At 37.1% G+C, this 20,271-nt stretch overlaps 1 long non-coding RNA gene across 1 annotated transcript; it reads right to left on the reverse strand.

Moving 5' to 3' along the window:
• Nucleotides 1-561: 561 nt before the first annotated feature.
• On the reverse strand, nt 562-19,272 carry LOC139588701 (uncharacterized). The gene is made up of 3 exons (XR_011678776.1): nt 19,190-19,272; nt 16,193-16,329; nt 562-1,064 (listed from the first exon to the last, which is right to left on the reverse strand). It is a non-coding gene; the product is annotated as an uncharacterized lncRNA (long non-coding RNA).
• Between the last annotated feature and the right edge of the window lie 999 nt (nt 19,273-20,271).

Genomic DNA, 20,271 nt, shown 5'->3' on the forward strand with positions numbered 1-20,271 from the left:
TCTATAGACAACAGTTAACTAGGTGATTTTGTCAGAGTTATAAACTGTAAAACACTCAAGGAAACCTAGAGTCTGTAAAAATCGTGCCTAAATGGAATTCAGTGCCATATATAGGTTCAATTTTTGCTGACCTCAAACATGGTGAAGCCATTTGACACCTTCTGGGGTGCTTTGTCTTGCATCAGAGCCATGAGAATATTCAGTGACTTCCTGTTTATGGGTATATGCACAAAATAACACAAAGAACAGTTCAATTTAATTGACACTTTTGTACAAAGATTTATATCTTAAAAGATTTATATCTATATTTCTACTCAATAAGGCTGTTTTTAATTAAAATGGCTTTAATTTCCAAAGCCTAATTAACTTATATTAAAAGAATGAAATGTTGAAACAAAGAAGAAATTAAAAGAGCTAAATAAGAATTTCATTGAGCCAAACTGATGCTTTCCTTTACTCTAAATTATTGTCATTTTTAGGATACTGTTATTTTGTACCAATATGGTCAAATCTCTGAAAAAATTGAGCTGAGGAAAACCATTAAGAACTACATCTACAGTTACAGATAGCAGAAATAATACAAATTAGATTTAGTTACACATGCTTTGGCAAAACAAAAGATTGATTATAAACTTTTATTGGAATGGAAGGAAGAAATCCATCTTCAAATTAAAATTGTCATGTAGGCTAGAGAAATACAACAAATGGCTCTTGCTAATATGACTTAAACCATGGAGATGGAAAATATGAGCCCTGCAAAGGAAAGAATAGTTTGGTCTTCTATATTTGTCAAAAATATTATAGAAGTATCTATTAGGTGGCTGATAAAACAAAATCTTATCTGAATCCTTTTTTCTCCATAAATTATATCAAAAGAATATAAAGAATTAGAGTGTTTTCCTCTTCTACATTTGTCTCTTTCTTGGAAATAAACAAATGAAATAAATAAATGCATTTGTATAGCTAATTTAAAAGGTACTGAAGAAAAGAAAGTATTTTTCAATTTTTTCTTAATACTGGCTGTTTTCTGTGCTCTGCAGATTTTCTTTGCAGGGTCCCATTTTCTGTGGATAAAAAACATGAATGAATAACACAATCAGCAGAGAGAGAAGGTTATTAAACCACCAAATGAAGAAACAGCACAAAGAATAAGAACACCTTGCAAACAGATTTCTTTGCCTCTAGAGAGGAAATACAGCAGGGTTGTTTGGCTTAGGGGATATGCATATGCTCAGACATAAAAGGCAAGTGGCTTTAGTAATGAAAACTCCCACATAAAGAAAGTAAGAGGATCAAATGTCACGTGTACCCTCTAAGGAGCTTGCAAAGATACCAGAGCTACAACACGTGTAGCTGTCTGTGAACTAGTCATTTCAGGTCTGTATCCTTCAAAACATAATAACCAGAAATAATAGTTTTGTTGTGACTATTTTGTTAGTTTCCAATAAAATGGGAGGAGATGCTGTCAGGAGGGACAATGACTGACTGATGAAGGCAGGTATAAAGCAAAAGTTTATCTATCAGAGAAAGGTGGTTACTGAGTCTGTTACTTAAGAGGTACAGGGGCAGCCTTTTGCTCTTTTTTTTTCTTTAAACTGAAATAGTAATACAGCAAAGTTGAAAGGAAAAAAACAAACCACATGTAGATGAGATTGTAGTGTAAATGCTAATGTTAACAGTTTGTTTTATTTTTTGATGGTTGTTCAGATACTTCAGTGTGAGGATTTTCAGCAAGCTATTTATTCTATCCTCTTGCTTAAATATCCTCCTATCATATTCCTGAATAACCACACAGAGAATTTCTAGGGTATTGCTAGTAGAGAGTCCTTCCAGCTGCCCTACTGAGACAGTTTGAGAAGAGCACAGCTCCTAGCCATGCTGCTGTGGGTTATCCATGGCATCCTGAAGGCATTTATGGACAATAGAGGAGGCCAGCCTACAGAGAGACACTGTACAACCATGGAGACGAAACATGACTTTTGCTGTCCCTGTGTGCTGGGGCAATGAGTGTCTGTTGAACCACAGGAAAAAAAAAATCATAGAAACATAGAATGTCTTGAGCTGGAAAGGACCCACAGGGACCATCAAACTCCACTCCTGCTGCATCTCTCCTCAGAACTACCTTACAGTTTTGAAATGCTTAATGTATCCTCCTTTCTTTTGTATAAAAATTCTCTAAGATGAAATATTTCTCTTTTTCATTGATTATGTGATTTATATGTGCTTAGTTTCTTTCAGATTCTTTACCTCTTTTCTCGATTTTAGGCTCTGAATAAAAGCAGAGAGAAAATATTCTTATCTATCTAATGCTGAAAATCCAGTATGCAAAAGTATAGGAAATACTTCACTTATGACCATCACATTGGAGAATGTTCTTGCAAATTTATTCAAAGAGTTTACAGGGACGAGGATATTTTAATTTTTAGAGGGCAGCTCAGACAAAGTAACTTATGCCACACTGTAAACCAGAGGAAGTAAAACGCACTCTGACAGTTTGGAAAAGAAGCAGAGAGAGAAAAAAAGTTATCAGCTTATGATTAGTAAATAATACAGAAGATGATGGCTATATACTGCAAAAGAAAAAATTGTTTCCATTTTTTTGGGGAGTAGCACAAGTGCCTATATGTTATGAGGAGAACCATGAAGGGTTTTTTAAGGCATTTTTGATTTTGAGAAAACCTGCCATGCATTTGTGCTAACTTCTGGAGCAGAAACTAGTGTTAAGGTAAATTGGGTCAGATTTTTCTGCCATTACTAACATTCTGTCTAAGTCTGAGTTTAAACAGCCTTTGGGCATTTAAGGAGTGGCATTTGCAGGCTAAAAATCAATTCTCATCCAGATCTATTTGGCTTATACACTAGAATCTGTGCTTTGAAGCTCAGAGGAATTACTGAGAAGTTAAATGGGAGAACAGAGAAAAAGGGACCAGAGGAGAAGCTGAGAAGTCCAGTGGGGAAATAGCTTCTTTTCCCCATCCACTACACATTACTGGACTGGGAGAGAAGTAATGAAACCAAGGGAGGCCTGAGAGGAAGTTTATGATTAAGCAGGGTGTATGACTTTGGTCCTTTGAGAGCCAATTTAGGTGCATCTTCAGGCTGAATTTTGGAGACATTTTATTTACTGAATGTTTTCCAACTGTCTGATAAGAAAGTAAATCAAAACCCCTCTACTGGTGATGCTGTGAGAGTGCTGGACTTTCTCTTTCTAGACAGTATCACAAAAAGAAAGTATAGAAGCAGCAGGTGGAAGGGTTGAAATGGTGCAGCTGGGCTCACATCCTAGCAGATGCAAATACAAAGATAGACTCTGTCCCCACTCCCGGGAATTTTTCATCAGTAGACCAAGCCCTTCTTTCACCATGACGTCAAATGACAGCAGCTTTGAAAAGATAAAGAGATATATAGAAAGCAGGATTGGATTTGGTGCTGAAGTTTGCTGTCTCCTGTGTGATGAGGATTCATCATTTTCCATTAAAAAAAAAAAATCTTGAATGCAATTGCATGTATCATAATCACCAGTGGAAGAAAAGGTCACTGGTTTAATTCTTTCAGGCACAGGGAATATTAAAATGTAAGAGGTAATGTGAGATATCATATAGAATAATTAGGACATAACAATGTTCATATATTTTCCTATAGATGAAATTACTTTGTCTGCCCTTCCTCTTTAAGAAATTACAGTGGACATTGTTCCTATGGTTACTGGGAGGCAGCATTTACAGAGATTGTGGATTTCTATAAAAGAAGCAAAAAAATCACTGCAACTGGAATGGTCTGCTGTGTTAAAAAGTCACTTTGCACTCCAATTTTTATAGGCTAAGAGGATCTTGAAGATTTTGTTTCTAATCAGGTACAGTGTGACTAATTAAACATTTAAGATGAGCAATACAGTGTAATTAATTTTGTCAGCTTTTATTGGTTTGCCCCTCCTCCAACCTCCCTCCCCAAAGGTTTGAGATTTAGAATGTCAAAAAACATCAAGAAGATTTTAGAACAGCAAAGGACATACTGATCTCAAACATGGTCAGAAGAGAATACCTAAAATAAAATTCACTACATATTGCTGTATCTATTACTACCATCTGATCTACATTTGAGGTACATTTGGAATTAATGACCTCTTATAAAACACATGCATTGACCACATGTTAATAATAATCTACATGATAAATTTTCTCCCTTTTTTTTCCCTGTCCATATCTGACCTGAAGGAAATTTGGAACAGTTTACATTGGGAAAGGAATTACTGTTCTTTTGAAAGCTTAGAATAAAATAATCTTCAATGTAATTTTAGTAATTTAAGTAAGTACAAATTAAAAGGCTGTGAAATGTTTTACCTGTCCGAGGAAAATGTTTTGTCAAGCCAGTATAAACTGCTTCAGGGAGCCAGTTGATAAATAGGCTTCAAAAAGTTTTCAAAAATTTTTAACTCTTTTTGACAGTGTCAAAAATTAGTCAAATAGAAGTGAATAGAAGATTGTTTATTTGACTGAGATCTGTTACAATGCCCTCATGGCAATGCTGTTTCAAAGTTTACACTCATAGAATAATGCCTTTGTTATTATTTTGGAGTAGAAATACCCCAAGAGTCAAGCTGGAGCAAATGTCAGCTTTTATGTACATTCTGTAGGGTCACAGATAAAAAGCATCGTATCATAAAGCTTGGTTCTCATTACACAAAACCAAGCTGAAAGAATATTGTCATTTTAATTCTGCATTGTATTTATAATTTCTGTTGGAGCTTCAATTTATATTTTAGAAGACTATTCAATTTTGACTTGGGAAAAAAGCCCACACAATAGATAAAAGAGCATCTTTTATATTCAAATTTGTTCTTCATTTCACCTCTTTCTATTGGTTTTTCCGTTCTGTTTTTCACCGCACTGGATTATTTTATTTCCACTCTCTATTCACTAACCTAGCAGTGGAAAACAATGAATTGAAGAAAAATAAATCACTCCTCCATACTCTGAAAAGCCAAAACATTGGCATTCAAGACAAAAAGTCAAAACTATGATACTTGAGTATATTTCAAAATTAGACAAAAGTTTCTTTGGTTGTTTTTGTAGCTCTGCATGGCTATGATTTCAGAATTTATTTATTGGCCCAGCAGCAGACCGATGTTTAGCTGAACACATTGCTCATACCTGAATATACAAGACTGACTGTTTTTGGAGAATGCAGTGATTCAATTTTGTTTTAGCTGGGGCTATGACATTGCTTGCCTCCTTCTGAGCTGTTAGTTTTGGTTCATATGTGGATGTACATTATCATTCAAAACAGACCCCTGGGTGACATTTACAGTGAATATTGACCATGTACACCCACTACAATGTTTAAATTAGGATGTACCAAATCTCATGTCTAAATCATGCATTCTCATAAAATGTGAATGTCAGAGCACAGCAGCCCTCATTGGTACAACAAAGCTCACTCCCCAGGCTCTCAGAGCTGACAAGAAAAAAACAAACAAAAACAGTCTACAGAGAGCCCACATGGTGACAAACTTATGCAAATGCAGTAATTAAAGCTTTGTAATTCAAAGAAATTCACTTGAACTCTTTTATGAATTTCCTGGGTCTTTTCTTTTGGTCTGAAGGGTCTGAAATTTTTTGTCTTTCAGAAAATGTCTTAGGGCATGTCTGGCAGCAAAATATTGTCTATTAATGAACAGGCAGGATAATTTTTACTTTGGAGAAGACTAAATTAATCACTGGGACAGGTACTGTCATCTTCCTTAAATCTGCTTTGGACTGTTCAGAAGGCAGTTGCTACTGCATAGGACTTTTAAGAACCCCAAGAGGATAACAAACAAATTCTGCCACCAATACTCACTTTAACTGGTTTTTCCCTTTTATATCGAATTAATGGGCTAACTCTTTTAACTGGTATAAACTAGAATAGATCCACAGGTTTCAGTGAAAAAGTATAGGTCCATGACAATTGCACATACGTCCTAGAGAGGAAAAGTGAAATCTAAAATATTCAAGACAAAATCTATTTCTGTGCTGACTTAGGATCAGAGTTTTTCCTGAAAAAAACCACTTGATAAAAACAAGAAACAAAGTCATCAAGATCTAAAATGTGTATTGTGTATAGCAATTACTCTACAGTGATAATAACAACATAGGTGAAATTTCACACTTCACAGAATCATGGAATATGTTGTGTGGGAAGAAACACACAAGGATGATTGAATCCAACTCTTGGCTCTGCACAATACACCCCAAGAGTCATAGCATGTGCCTGAGAGTATTGTCCAAATGCTTCTTGAGCTCTGTCAGAGTGGTGCCATGACCCTTCCCTGGGGAGCCTGTTCCAATGTTCAAGCACACTCTGGGTGAAGAACTTTTTCCTGATATCCATGGCTCAATTTCATGCCATTTCCTTCAGTCCTTTCACTGTTCATGAGACTATCTGCCCCTCTGCTTCCCTCACAGGGCCACAATGAGGTCTCCCCTCAGTCTCCTCTTCTTCAGGCTGAGCAGAACAAGTGATCTCAGGTGCTCCTCATATGGCTCCCCCTCCAAACCCTTCACCATCCTTATTGCCTTCCTTTGGACCCTCTCTAATAGCTTCATGTCTTTTTGATATTGTGGCGCCCAAAACTGCACACAGGACTCGAAGTGAGGCTGCCCCAGCGCAGAGCAGAGTGGGATAGTCCCCTTCCTTCACCAGTTAGTGATGCTGTGCCTGATGCACCCCATATGCACTTCCCATAGCCTTTCACTAAGTACAATGCTTTGGAAAAGAGAGAGCAGAATAGCCATAACTGCATGGTATTCTGCAGAGAAGATGTGGTGGGAGGACTCTCAAACTCTTAACTTATCATTCCAGTGAAGAATGGCAAGAACACGTCATCATTCAAAATCACCTATCTACAACACATACTGTCCATTAAAATGACTTTGAAAAGTTCAACTGCCTAAATGAAAGCTCAATCTGACCTTAGTGAAGTTTCTTGGTAAAAGCTGGCAGCATTTTTGTTAGATAATATGTGCCCTGGGTGTGAATTATCATATAAAGATCCTCTACAAAGAGAGATGGCAAACTGCTTTTTGCCACTGATTTCCACAAGAATTGTGCTTTCTAAAGGCGATTTGCTGTCTCTTCATGCTTTCTGAGAAACGTGAGGACAGAAAAAAAATGACCCCCAAACTCTGATAGTACTGAAAATACTCCAAATCCAAGACTAGCTATTGCACTTGTTTACCTACTATCCATTAATATTTAATCTGCACATGGATAAAATGTCAGCTGAGCTGTCCAGAAACATCTGGATGTTATGATACCTAACAAATCTAATAGGCATAGCTAATGAGCCCAAAGACGGGGAATGCATTATGTGGTTGCTGGTACAGCCTTCACCCAATGAATATAAATGGGCTTTCGTTGATCTTTTGTCCTACTAAAATGTAATCCAGTTTATTGAACTGGTGAATTGCATTAACCATTTTGACATTATTTCCTTATAAATCTAACATAGTGTCCTTGTTCTGTTCTTTGTCAGTACATAATGCTAACCAAAAGGAAAGGACAAAATCCCACAGCAGAGAGGGGTTCCGAATCACTGATGGATGTTGATTTAAATGGGAAATGTTTTTTAAAGCTCAAAGAGAACATCACATATCTGCAGAAAAGATCTGGGGAGTAGGTTGGAGGAATGCATTAAAAAGGACATATTTCATACTTGGAAGGCAATGTGTTATAGGCTTGGAGCACAAGTAAATGAAGGTTTGTAAGTAGAACTCAGAAAAGGCTTTTGTGTCTGAAAGATTGCCTACTTTTACACTACTGTAGTAGTTTATCACATATTTAAAAACCTCTTGTCACAAACTGAAGCCAGAATGGCTACAGTGACATGAAATAAACAACGGGGTTTAATTAGCAGTGGATATTTTACCATTCCATTTTGAAATATCTGAAAACATTTAATAAGCTGGTGGCAAGAATATGGCAGTCAAAATTTGCTGAAGCTGGGGTTGTATATTTAACACAGTCTCTGCTGTTTCTGTGCAAGTGACTGAAAGGGTTGAAATCACAGTTGTGCCTCAGAGACAAAACATAAACTTTTTCATACCTTATCTAACTTTCCCATTCAGCTCACAAAGGACACTGTCTCATGAAATGCCATATTAACTCCATTTATGATGTCACTAGTTTATTGCATGTACATTAATATGAATACAAAAGAAATGCTTCTAGTACCTGGATTTATAATAGCTATAGACAATATCTAGAGTGAGGTTTTTTTAAAATTTGCAGTTTATGAATCTGAAGAGACTGACATATAACCTTTCTTCAGATAAACAATTAGAACATTTCAAAGGCATATTTTATTTCTTCCACTGTATTTACCATCATACTGACCTATGACTTCCTTTCATTTTAAAAACACATACTGGTTTACAGGTCACAGCAGTAAAAAAGCTGAGAAAAAGACAGGTTGCAGAATTTTTCTCTAGCATCTCTGAAGAAAGTACGTGCATACCCAGGAATAAGACTGGAAAGGCAGGAAATCTTCCTACAGCTCCTTTGAAAGAATAAGGAGGTGGTTCAGCCAAATACCTGAGTCCAGGTAAGTTCTTTCATCTGTAAATTTGTTTTTGTTAGTATTCTGTGTATTTTCTTTTCCAAAGTTATTGCTCCTGCAGCTTTGCACATTATTCAGCTAGATGAATATCCAGGATAAAATTTTCATGATTTCCTCAGCTTACCAGTCACATTCAAACCTTGTTTACGTGAGCCTCTCAAAGAATATCAGACTACAGTTAAGAGAAAGTTTGGACAAAATATTTATCAAGGAAATGAGAGGCAAGAAATGAATCCAAAACCTTGACTAGTCTCATCCAAGAGAAAACAAGAAGAACAGGAAAAGCAGAAACAGTAATGTATTTCTTTGCTTTTGCATCTTCAGGTTTTAGGGAAAAAAATAATTTGTTCTAAAACCTGAATCTTCACCAAGCCACAGTTTTGATAAAAAAACAAATAAAAATTATTTACCTGAATTAAAAAAAAAAATATTATTTACCTGAATCTAGCATTGCTGCAGTTTTCCATGTAAACATGGAAAAACAGCAGCAAAAATTACTTATTACAATTTTGCCCCAATGAATACCAAGTAGAGCTTTCCAAATGTGCAGAAAGGATCACAGAAAGATAAGCAGCAACTTGCTGTATCTGGCAATATTTTTTTTTGTTTGTTTAATGTTGCAGGATATCCTAAGGACTTCCAGTTGTTACAGTACAGTAGAAGAGATAGCAATAGATCCAAGCATCAGAGAGGGGACACAAACAAAGGACACAGGAGATGAATGAGCAGCAAACTGCTATGGTTGGGAAAGCAGCATGGCTCAGAGGAAGAGCAGAAATAGCTGCCTGCTTTCCTGGTATCCTGAGAAGAGGAATCTGTAATTAGGATACAAGCAAATATCCTTGCAATCTGTTTCTGACAGTGGAAAAACAATTTCTCTACTATTTTAATGATTCATCTGTTTTGAAAGCATGATGAATATTGACGGATCTGACAGCATCCTGTATGCTGTATAGGAAAAAAAAAAGAGAATTTTTGAAAAAGTTAAAAGATGAGAATAATGAATGTCTAAAATATGAAAGGAAATCAAATACGAAATCATTGATACCCCTCCGGATACTAAAACCTTTAAATGATCAATCCCTTCTAAGATTTATTGTGAAAAAACATTAAAAATTAAGTAGTGGAAACTCAGTCTCTTAGATTAAATAAATACTGCACTAGTAAAAGCTTACACTGAATTGAAAAACAAATGAGGAAATGATTGTTAAAAATTTACTGAGCTTTTCTGTAAGTGCACATGGATAAATGTAATTATTTTGGGCTTTATAACTTTGCATATACAGTATAAAGAGAAGAGTGAATATTTTCAACCATTTTCCCCCAAATCTCTATGACATGTTAGCATTTCTAAGGAATTTGATAAAGAAAATGAAGATAATAGATATTTGCTATGCAATCCTTTGTAACAATACAATAGATAGATCAAAATAAAGCAACTTCAGCCCAAGTGTTTAATATTGAACAATATTAATGTTGGTGGAATTGGAATACATTTTGTTCTTCAAAAACATAGATATGACAAATATGTGTCTATTTAAGATGGCTTTGGAGCCAACAAGAGATGACAGCAGAACTGACCATTTTCTGTCAACATTATCCTTGTATCCTTTATGGATTCAGTCCGTAAATGAAGCTCACAACTTATTAGTGGCCACTGAGGCTTAAAATGAGGACTGAGTAATTTGCATTCCAGTATGTTTTGCAGAAACTGCCGATAGGATATGAGAAAGAAACATGTAAGAGCTCAGCCCTTTGCTCACCTTATTAAATGAACTTTTCCAATTCTTGGCATTGTAGATCATAACCAAGGGAGACTTTTTCACCTGGCAAGATAATTCATGTTAAGGAAAATTCATTCTCTTTCTTTATTTCACAGAACGGCAGAAGCTTGAATAAGTGGGATGTGACAGGAAAATCAGGTCTTTTGGTTGTAAGTTGTGATTTTTTAAGAACAAAACTTCACAAGTATTATTAAGAATAAGAATATTAATCTATTGCAGAGCAATGACTTTTAAAACTTTTCTGAAATAATAGGCTACATCTCTACTTATATCTGGGTATTTCTTTCCTTCTCAGAATGATCTGTACCATACTGCAAGTGGCACATATTTATTTTCTCATTGGATTTTTGGTAGCTGAAAATTAACTTTGGAATAGGTCAAAGATGCAATGTCGTCTTCAGGTGTTTAAATTACACTCATTTCAACACCTCCTCATCACTTGTTACTGTTTGGTCTTTTTTCTCCTTTTATTTCAACATTGTTTACTTGACACTGAATTTGGTCATAACAGTAAAAAATACACCTTAAATAGGATAATATACATCACTTTTTCAGCCTTTCTCTGCTTGACAATTATCATTTTGGATGCAAAACTCTTGTTAATTTCTGCTGTGCAACATATGGATAATTTCTTTCTGTTTCCATTGCATTTAGTATTGCAATAACTGCTATGGTTCTGCCAGTGTTTCCACTTATCCCTTGAAATGCAGGAATCTTCTCTGTGTGCTTGATGTAATATGGTTGTTTTCTGCAGCATAGCTGATTAGTTCTTCCATTGGATTTTAAATATATAAATTATGTCATATTATTTCAAGAGTTAATTACATCTTTTAAAAAGTTCTATAGTTTCTAATTACAACTAGCTTTCAGTAGTGGATGATTCCTGCTTATATACAATTCCCACTCTGATCTTACCCTGCACAGCCAAAAAGGTCTTGCAGGCTATCCTGCAATACTGTGGAATCCAAAATAGTCCAGTATTCACTCTGACTATCATCATTAGATGTGCTGAAGGTATTTATGTTAACAGGGTTTAGCAGGGAGGTGCAAACAACTGTGTGAGTTCTGCAAACACATGGAAGCTGTTGTTGAAACTTGGCCCACAATTTTAGATGGGCCCAAGAAACAGCAATCCAGCCTGTAAGGAGGGTGAAGCAAACATCATGGGACAAACAAACACAGTCCCCAGCCTCAAAGTCCAGAGCTGGTTGCAGATGCCTATCTGCATAACTTTTTTAACCAGCCTGTGCTTTTTCTAGCTTTTCAGAAGGAAACAAATGTCTATTTTGCAACCACCAAGCCAGAGTCCTCAAGGGAAAACTCCTGGAGAACTGCCCCAGCACAGCTATGTGGTCATGGGACTGGAAACCATACTGCTTGTACAAAGAGGTCTGCTGCTTGGAAGAGCAGACACTGCTGCTACAGGCAAATTTTGCCAGTGGCAGGAGGTAAACCCAGCCGTCCGCAACAGTTAATATAACAACCGGGATATGGCTTCAGGATCTGGTTCACCTGCTTTGTCTGATTATTAGACTGTGTGTGATATGGGTTGCAAAGCCTGTATTGCACCCCAGCAGGCCCAAAAGCTGCCACCAGAGCTGACAAGTGAGCTAGGTGTCTCCATTCATCTCCACACAGCCTAAGGCAGCCCATGGCACTGAAAGGAACATTGCAAAACCAAGTGAGTGGTCCAAGGGACTGGGGGCAACCTCTTATTGGAACAAAACCAGACTCCTTGTAAATGTGTTCACTGTTGCAAGCACTACTCCATGGCCCTGGGATGCAGGCAGGTCCCCTGTTAAATCCATTGTTGTTATCCATTCATGTGCCACAGCTATGCAGGAGCTGATACGGGTTGGGATAGACCCTGCAGGATTGGCATGGCTCTCCTGCCTGCAAGCCTGAGCACAGATCGTGCCATCAGCATGGACCAAAGGCCATGAGGAGGTGGGTAGGACCCCATGCAGAGTCTTCAGACAGCCTCTGTGTCCCACCCTCAGCACATCACAGCTGCACTGAAGGACCTGTGCTCCCAGTGGGGATGTACAGGTGTTTACTGCGCACTCTTCTCCATCAGGTATTGTATGTGCTCACCAAAACTTTGTGACCAAAGGATGGATCTCAATATGCTTGGAAATTTAAAAGTCATAGTTTTGTACAGGTACAAACAAACATTGCAGAGAGAAAAAAAAAAATAGAGCAGTGTGGATCCACATTTTTGACACACTCAAAATGAGAGAAAAATACATGGGTCACAGGGTCTAGCTGGCAACAGCTGAGAGAGGTTGACAGACAATAGAAGGAAGAGGTAGAGCTCACCTGCCAGTAGTTTTATAAGCTCTCCTGAAAACCTGCCAAGGCCATACATTAATATAATATTTATAAAACATTTTCTCTGAACAGAGAGCCCACGACCCTGACAGGAGCAACACCTGTCCCAAACTTCCAAACCTCCCTCCACAGAGCTTTCAAAGCAAATCTCCATAAAGAAGCAAAATGTTTGGACAAGAATATCTTCACACAAAGCATGGATAAGAGGCATAAAAAATATCAAAGAGAAAGAGATGCATCAAAGCTAGGAGGGCATCTCCAGAAAGACTCCAGCAGATGTAATCAAGAATAAAATTCTATGGAAATGGGCCAAAAAATGTTGACATATGTTTTCATGGAAACTGCAGCACTTTGGCGCAGGAGAAGGGCTCAGCTAAGGCATCTCTTGTGGAGAGTGTTATATAAACAAGAACTTTGTGATATGGACTCCTTTTACAGATGTAGTTTATCCGTGCACCCTGATTATAATTCTCAGCTAAGCATTCATATTTATCTAATACCTAATAGTAACTATCATGTATCTTTTTTTTTCCTACTTTTTTTACTTTTCAGTTGTCACCATGCCTATGGAGACAATCCAGCTCCTTTGGAAGAAAGTGAGCTTTTTAAATTCTAGTCATAGTTTTTGTAACATTCATGATTTAGCCTTGCTTTCCAGGGCTAAAACTTTTTATTTTAACTTTTTTTTTGTTTTTTTTCCCTATTGCAATTTGTCCAGCGTTGCTTGTACGGCAGCAATTTCATGGACGAAAGCCTTCCACTGGGGGTAACAGAATATATGTAACAATTTATATTGAGTTTCCTTCATGTTGTACCACTTGCCACATGCGAATGGATTTAGGTTTGCAACAGCCTTGTGTGGTAGAGACATTGATTTTCCTTTATTATAGATTGGAAAACAAAGACTTTATGCAACAAAGCCTCAGTCAGTCACAGAGCCAAGAGCAGATCCCAGCTTTCCCCAAAGTGGACTTGTGTTGGCTATTGCAAGACTATTTTCCTTCTTTCAAGATGGTGCTATTCTTAAGACAAAAAGGAACAATAATGTCAATATCAGATAGCTCACAGAAATATAGTAGTAAATGTACATGTGGACATCCTTTTAAGGTAGTTTCTATAGCTAAAAAGTGTTAGTGGAAATTCTGAAATATTTACAGCTGTGGGGTCTATGAATGGTTCATTGGATTTTGGTTTGTTGGTTTGTTTGTCTTTTCAAAGTAGAAACTATTTCTGAAGCTTTGCTTTCCATTCTCATTTTTATACTCAAAAGGAAGGTCTGGTTATCATGAGTAATAATTAAAAGAACTCTTGAGCTCCCCACATCTAAGAGAATTAAAGAACGAAAAGTTGTCAGCAATAGCAAAATTACTTTTTTTTTGGCAGTAAAAATTTCTAGTTTTACCTTTAATGGAGCATATAAATAATGTCAATTTTAAGGGAATTTTAATACAATTTTTGAAATTTATTGCAGTCATTAAGACCCTAAAGTTCCAAAGTCATTATATTTTTTCATTTAATAGAATCCTTTGTGCTTGAAAATTTGTCCTGCAAACATTTTCTAGGAAGTGTTTCTAGATCTAAGTAAAAAGTCAGAAGTATTATCTTCATTTCAAAATTCCTTGTGTTTTCTTCTCTTCTATAGCTTTCCTCTTAAGAGTTAATTAAATCCTCTCTAAAAATCTGCAGCTGAAAAAATTATAATTCAGTAGTAGGTTTATATTTACATGCCCTTAAATATATCAAAAGTGTTCTGAAATGCTGCATACATATTGACTATATTTTAACAGTCAGTGTTCAAACAAATCCATGATTTTCAAATGTTGGATGTGGAATGCAACAAAACAAAATTGTATTTGATCTGATCTCTCCATGTGAGCCTGTGCTGAGCTGCTATATGACAATACAGGTTTTTAATAAAACAGGGAAATATAGACAAAAGTGAGAACAACGGTTTGCATTTATCCACTGAGGAATTCCTGATCCTTGTAGCACTAAGTTCAGTGCTTTGACTACAAACAGTTTATCCTTAGGGACCAATATCATGAGATAAACAAAGGAAACCACAAAGTAGAAAATAAGAGGCAGAGGGGAATTGGTCAAATTCACATTGTTCCACAATTTTTTGATTAAGTAAACTACAGAACAGCAGCTTTCTTTTATTAGTGCAGCAGAAAAAGACAGGTGAAATGAACACCACAGAATGTTTGAAATATAGAGGATTAATTAATTTTCACCTGTTTTGATAGATTTTTTTAATGAAATGACTCTGTGGGCCAACTTGCTACGGTCAACTCAAGCAGGAATAGAGTTCTGGTTGTGATGGTTATATACTCTCAGCAGAGCATCATAATATTATGGAACCCTGCCACATGTAAAACTCAGTCAAGTATAGATATATGTACCCTGCCATAGCCTGACACACAGAGGAAATAGCAGCCACTTCATGTGCATTTTTTTCAGAAGATAAAACCATCCAGAACAGAGCAGTAGTTCTACAATATATGAAGAGTTCCTGCTATGCTGCGAGTTAAAATAATTTAATGGTATCAAATAACATCTCTTATCAAAATTGCCCTGGAAAAAGGTCCTGGACAATAAGACTTCCCACTACAATAAATCACACTAGTTTCTGGGCCTGATGAGAAATTAATGGGAAAAGGGGTCACTGAGTTAAGTACTTGCTATAAGCAGACCCTCATTAACATGGTAGTGTTTCACACAATCCCATGTTTTATTATCATGCAACACTATGAACAATTGCATCCTAAGAACATCATTAAGTTTCCAAAACCAGTCTCCCCAAAGAAAGAGATGTCAGACATCTGCTTTTGCAGCTGTAGTATAATCTCATTTTCACTGCCTCTGCTGATAATTTCCAACTGCATACCTATGCTTTGATCTACATGATGAAATACGTTTTCATCTTCAGCAGAACTCTCCCCTGTCTACTGCATAGAAAGTTTAGTACTTGGCTCTTATCTCAGGATTTTTTGGGGGGTTCTTCGGTTTTGAGTTGGTTTTTTTTGGTGCCTGATCCACATTCTTGAGTCAGAATTTTTCATTTCTTTTTTGGCTGGAACATGGTGCTCACCAATATGCTCTCTGCAGTCTCTGAGACCCTTTTTGCTTCATCATCAGCTGTTGATGGGAGCGCTCAGAGCTCCTCAGACTCCCTCTGACTGTACATGAAATTATCCTCTCACTGTGCTGCTGCACAACCCTCGCTTAAGGGATTGGTGGAGATTCCTGAGAGGCAATATCAAGCACTCTAATTTCCTGTCAACAGGGGCATCATCTCCCTTTTTCTGCCTCTGCTATCAGCAATGATTTGCATCAGCAGGTATCTTGCCTCCTTCAGCAGTCAGCCCTAAAAGTACTGGAAGTGGAGAAGTGGAGCCCATGTTCCCAGCCCATAGAACAGGCATGCTAAGTGTCCCACTCCCCTTTTCCTTTCCTGGGAGAGATGTTGGTTCATACTTACCCTCCCACACTCTCCAAAAAGTGTATTCCTCCTCCTCTGCTGGAGGTCCATGTTTCATTGCTTCTGTACCTTAAGTCCTCATTCAAAACAGCAGGGGTGGCTACAAGTATTTACGCACTTCACAGTTGGAGTAGCAGCTCATTGAAAAATGGATGCACGCAGTTCCAAATGCAAGAGAAGGAAAAAAAAGGGCAAAATGAATAAACTTGTAGATGGGATCATTTATTTGACTACCACACATGCACCACTGAATATCCCTTCCCATTGTTTCTGTTTTACCCTTGAAGGGGAGTAGATGGAGTGCAGAGTACATTAGGAGACCGAGACCTGGAAGGACACATTGAATGCATCAACTGCTGTATCCCCAGCCCTGCCTCCTATGCCAGCTATGGACAAAGAAGTTAGGCTGCTCTTCTGCTATCATCTTATGGCCCTCATCATTCTGCACCATGTAACAATTAGTTACTTCTGTCTCTGTGCTTGTGAATCCAAAGGTGCTGGGAGAGATGGCATGGAATATGAGAGAAATGGAAGCAGTGGTTACCATTGCAAAATTCCAGAGCATGGAGTCCTGGAGCCTCAGGATACAGAATTTTCTCCATAAAATCAGAAATTGAGAACGGTTCTCCAAGACTACCTTGGCCTATGAAAGACAGACCTTTCTTGTCTCTTTGCTTCTTCCACTGTTTATCAGCCTGTGCAAGAATTCAGCAGGGAACATGCACAAACCTATGCATGTTCCCTTGGTTTTTGGCCATCTCTTCAGTTCAAGTCCATTGTGGGAAGTGGTTGGTTCTGAAAATGCTGAAAGAATTACTAACCCTGACAGAAGCTCATTCTTCTTTCTAACAGGGTTCCAAAGAAAATAGCTAGGAATTAGAATAAGGATATTTCCTTTGTGAAAATGGTCTTTTGTTAGTATGAATTACTCAGTTGCTAATTTCACTTTTAAGAACCTGCACTAAATGTCAACACAAAACCCAGAATATTTTATGAGCCTCAAAATGAGGAGAAATCTGCTTCTTCTAGAATGGAAATATAGAATTGTTCACAGAATTCAATTAGAAATGCTCAGGCTTTTATCAAAGCTACAATTAAGCCCAGGGTGATTTTAGCATTGAATAAATTTACTCCAAAATTCTGGAGAAGCTGGATATCATTATCTGTGAATTTCTGCCACATGAAATGAGAAACGGACATAGAAACCCTTAGGAGGTATGAAGGTTTGTTTGTTTTGTTTTTCTCCCCTAATTTGATTAATGTAAATTTAATGTAGCGCAAATGCCAGCTGTATGGTGAAAAATAGGTATTCACATTACCATTCCTTACTTTTAAAACTTTGTGGACTTCCTCTTGAAGTAATTGGCAGTTAGCATTGTGGAGCCCTAAATCTGTTTTATCTTAGCCATGAAAAACAGATTCAAACCAAGAAAACCTAGGAGATATTAGTTTCTCTAAACTTTATTGCAATTTCAAAGTTAAAAAGAAAATAAGAAAAATGTTTTTGAATCCCTCTTTATATAGCTATATATGTGTGATAGACTAAAATTGATAGTCTCACAGGGTAAGAGTTTATCCAAATTCCCTTCAAAAATGTATGTGGGCAAATGATATGAAATACTGTCTGTGAGAGCAATTGAAGACCGCTCCTTTTCATTTGGGACTAATCTTTAAGTCTAGAAAATAGTTTTCTAAGACAAAAATGGATAGATTTTCAGATTTAGGGTTATTTATAAATAAGCTTTTTACATCCTGTAGCTTTGCAGTGTTTGGAAGACAGCTGGCAGTACTGTAAGTTTTGACGAGATGTCTGAGACATTTAAAAATACATTGTTAAGTGTTTGAGTAAATATCTTAAAGCACTGACTGCTGCATAAAACTATCTCTATGTATATAATCTCTTCCTTACTTCATTGCTTTTAATAGAAAGTGTTGTGTTTTGGGGCTATCACCATGTGGTGTGTAACACATTAACGTATCCCACTGTCTACCCCTCATTTGATATAATGATCCCTTTATGTTTATACAATATTGGACTTCTGTGCATGAGGTACAAAACATAAAGCTAAAACCATCATTCTAGTCAAATAAAGAGCTATGCTTGCAGCAGTCTTTAGCACTATCAAGTGGCAGTAGATAATCTGCTGCCACTTTGCCTTATCTTCAGTAGGACGAATTATGGATCACAATTTATCCTTTAATGTTTGCATGCACTTAAAATGTTCATCTATCAGACAGATAGCACAGCTTATTTGAGAATGCACATTTCTGAATGGGCTTTTGACTCACAACACATTTGATGGCAAACAAAATGAAATAGGAACCTTTAGACATTACTCATGTGGGGATAACTTGTAGATAGACATGCACATGCTGGGTAAATGGTATTCATCTCCTATGAGAGTATATGACTTGTGGATTTCTTAAATTTTCAGATTCTCAGTCTGGAAAGCACTGATTCATCATACAGTCAGACATTTAGTCTGTTGCTAGCCCTGGAGTTTAATTCGGTTACCCAACACTGAAATCAGTAGTTTGGATTTATGCTGTATTGCAAAGAGACTTTCTGAAACTGCACTCACTCTTGACTCACTCAAAAGAGAAACTGTCCTATTGCATGGGAGATTTCATTCAGTCATTCATCATCTCCACTGCTAAAAGCATAATTGTTTCTTAATTCTTAGCTATGTTTCTAAAATATGGTGCTCTTTTTCCCACAAAGCAAATGTAACTATGTCTCAGTTTAGGACAATTGAAGAGGTGGACAGTCTAAAATAAGTCCCTTCCTTTAGTTTCAACCAGTCGATTTCCACCAGAAGGGAGAAAAAAAAATAGGAGCTGAGGTAAGTGAAAAAAATAACAGTTTAATAACAAGCTAAACAGTAACAGGCAAAAAAACACCAAAAAACCCTGAGTAATTATTGGACACAAAAGAACTAGTTTGCTTAGTTTAATTTATGCTATGCATTTGAGGAAAATGTGTTCTTCTGAGCTTACTCCTGCAGCTATGCAGTCAACAGGGAGTTTCTTGCTGTAACACGTGGTTGTACACTTTTCCTGCTACTCCAAATATCCAAATGCAAAATCCGGCATTCAGAGACATCATGTGGAGTTTTGACATTCCCAGCGTGCCCAAGGTCTGGAAGCTGATGAATGGATTATAACAAGATATAAGTACAGTATTTTTAACCCTTACAGTCCCAATAACATTTCTTATTTCACGTAAGAGAAAACAGTATGAACACCGATCTACCAAAGAGGCTAAAACTCGGCAAATATAAGCAGCATGTCTTAGGATTTTATTGAGCTTTTACTGTCACTTTCACTAGTACAATGGAAAAAGTAAATGTTAAAAACACAGTCAAACTGAGGAAATTTTAACATCTTCTGAAATTTCAGATTGATACGTCGAGTAGAATAGGGATAGCTCTCACTATTCCAGAATTTGAACACAACATTGGGAAGTACGTAACAGTAATGAAATTGCTTTTACAAAATGCAGCTCTGGGTGGCAGCTCCCTGTGGCCCGTGCCATCCCTCTTTATGAACTAAAAGGTTCCAAACTATAATGGCTCTTCAAAACCAGCGTTTTGCAGAGGAGGTCACATGCTGCAGACAGAGAGCTGTCACATGCTGGACCTCTCAACACAAGATGGCACAATCTTTACAATGTTATAGTGCTACACTACTGGATTACTCATGTATTGCTCTCCTTAATGTCTCTGCAGGATTATTTGGAGCAGGGTGGGGGTGGTGGTATAAAACTAGAGAATCTTCATTTTTTTTGTCTTCTGGGAGTGCATAAGGACTAAAAGGCACCTAGCTAGACTGCCTTGTTGTAAGAATACTCACAATTACCACAGTAATTTTGGGGTGATGGCCTATAAATAATGGTAAGAAATCCAGCTGTGATCTGGAAAGTTGTTAAAATATGTGAACAGGAATATAATATCCTATACCACTCAGTGACATAGAAGCATAATTTCTGGCCGTATTTATGAGGTTTGGAAGCACATACCACCATGAAAACTGGTGTCACTAGATAGAGAGGCAGAGGTGTGCTGTGTGTGGGCAGAGCT

This window comes from Agelaius tricolor, unplaced genomic scaffold (genome assembly GCF_023055355.1).
Source record: "Agelaius tricolor isolate 1412-34295 unplaced genomic scaffold, bAgeTri1.0.p SCAF_3, whole genome shotgun sequence".
NCBI lineage: Eukaryota > Metazoa > Chordata > Aves > Passeriformes > Icteridae > Agelaius > Agelaius tricolor.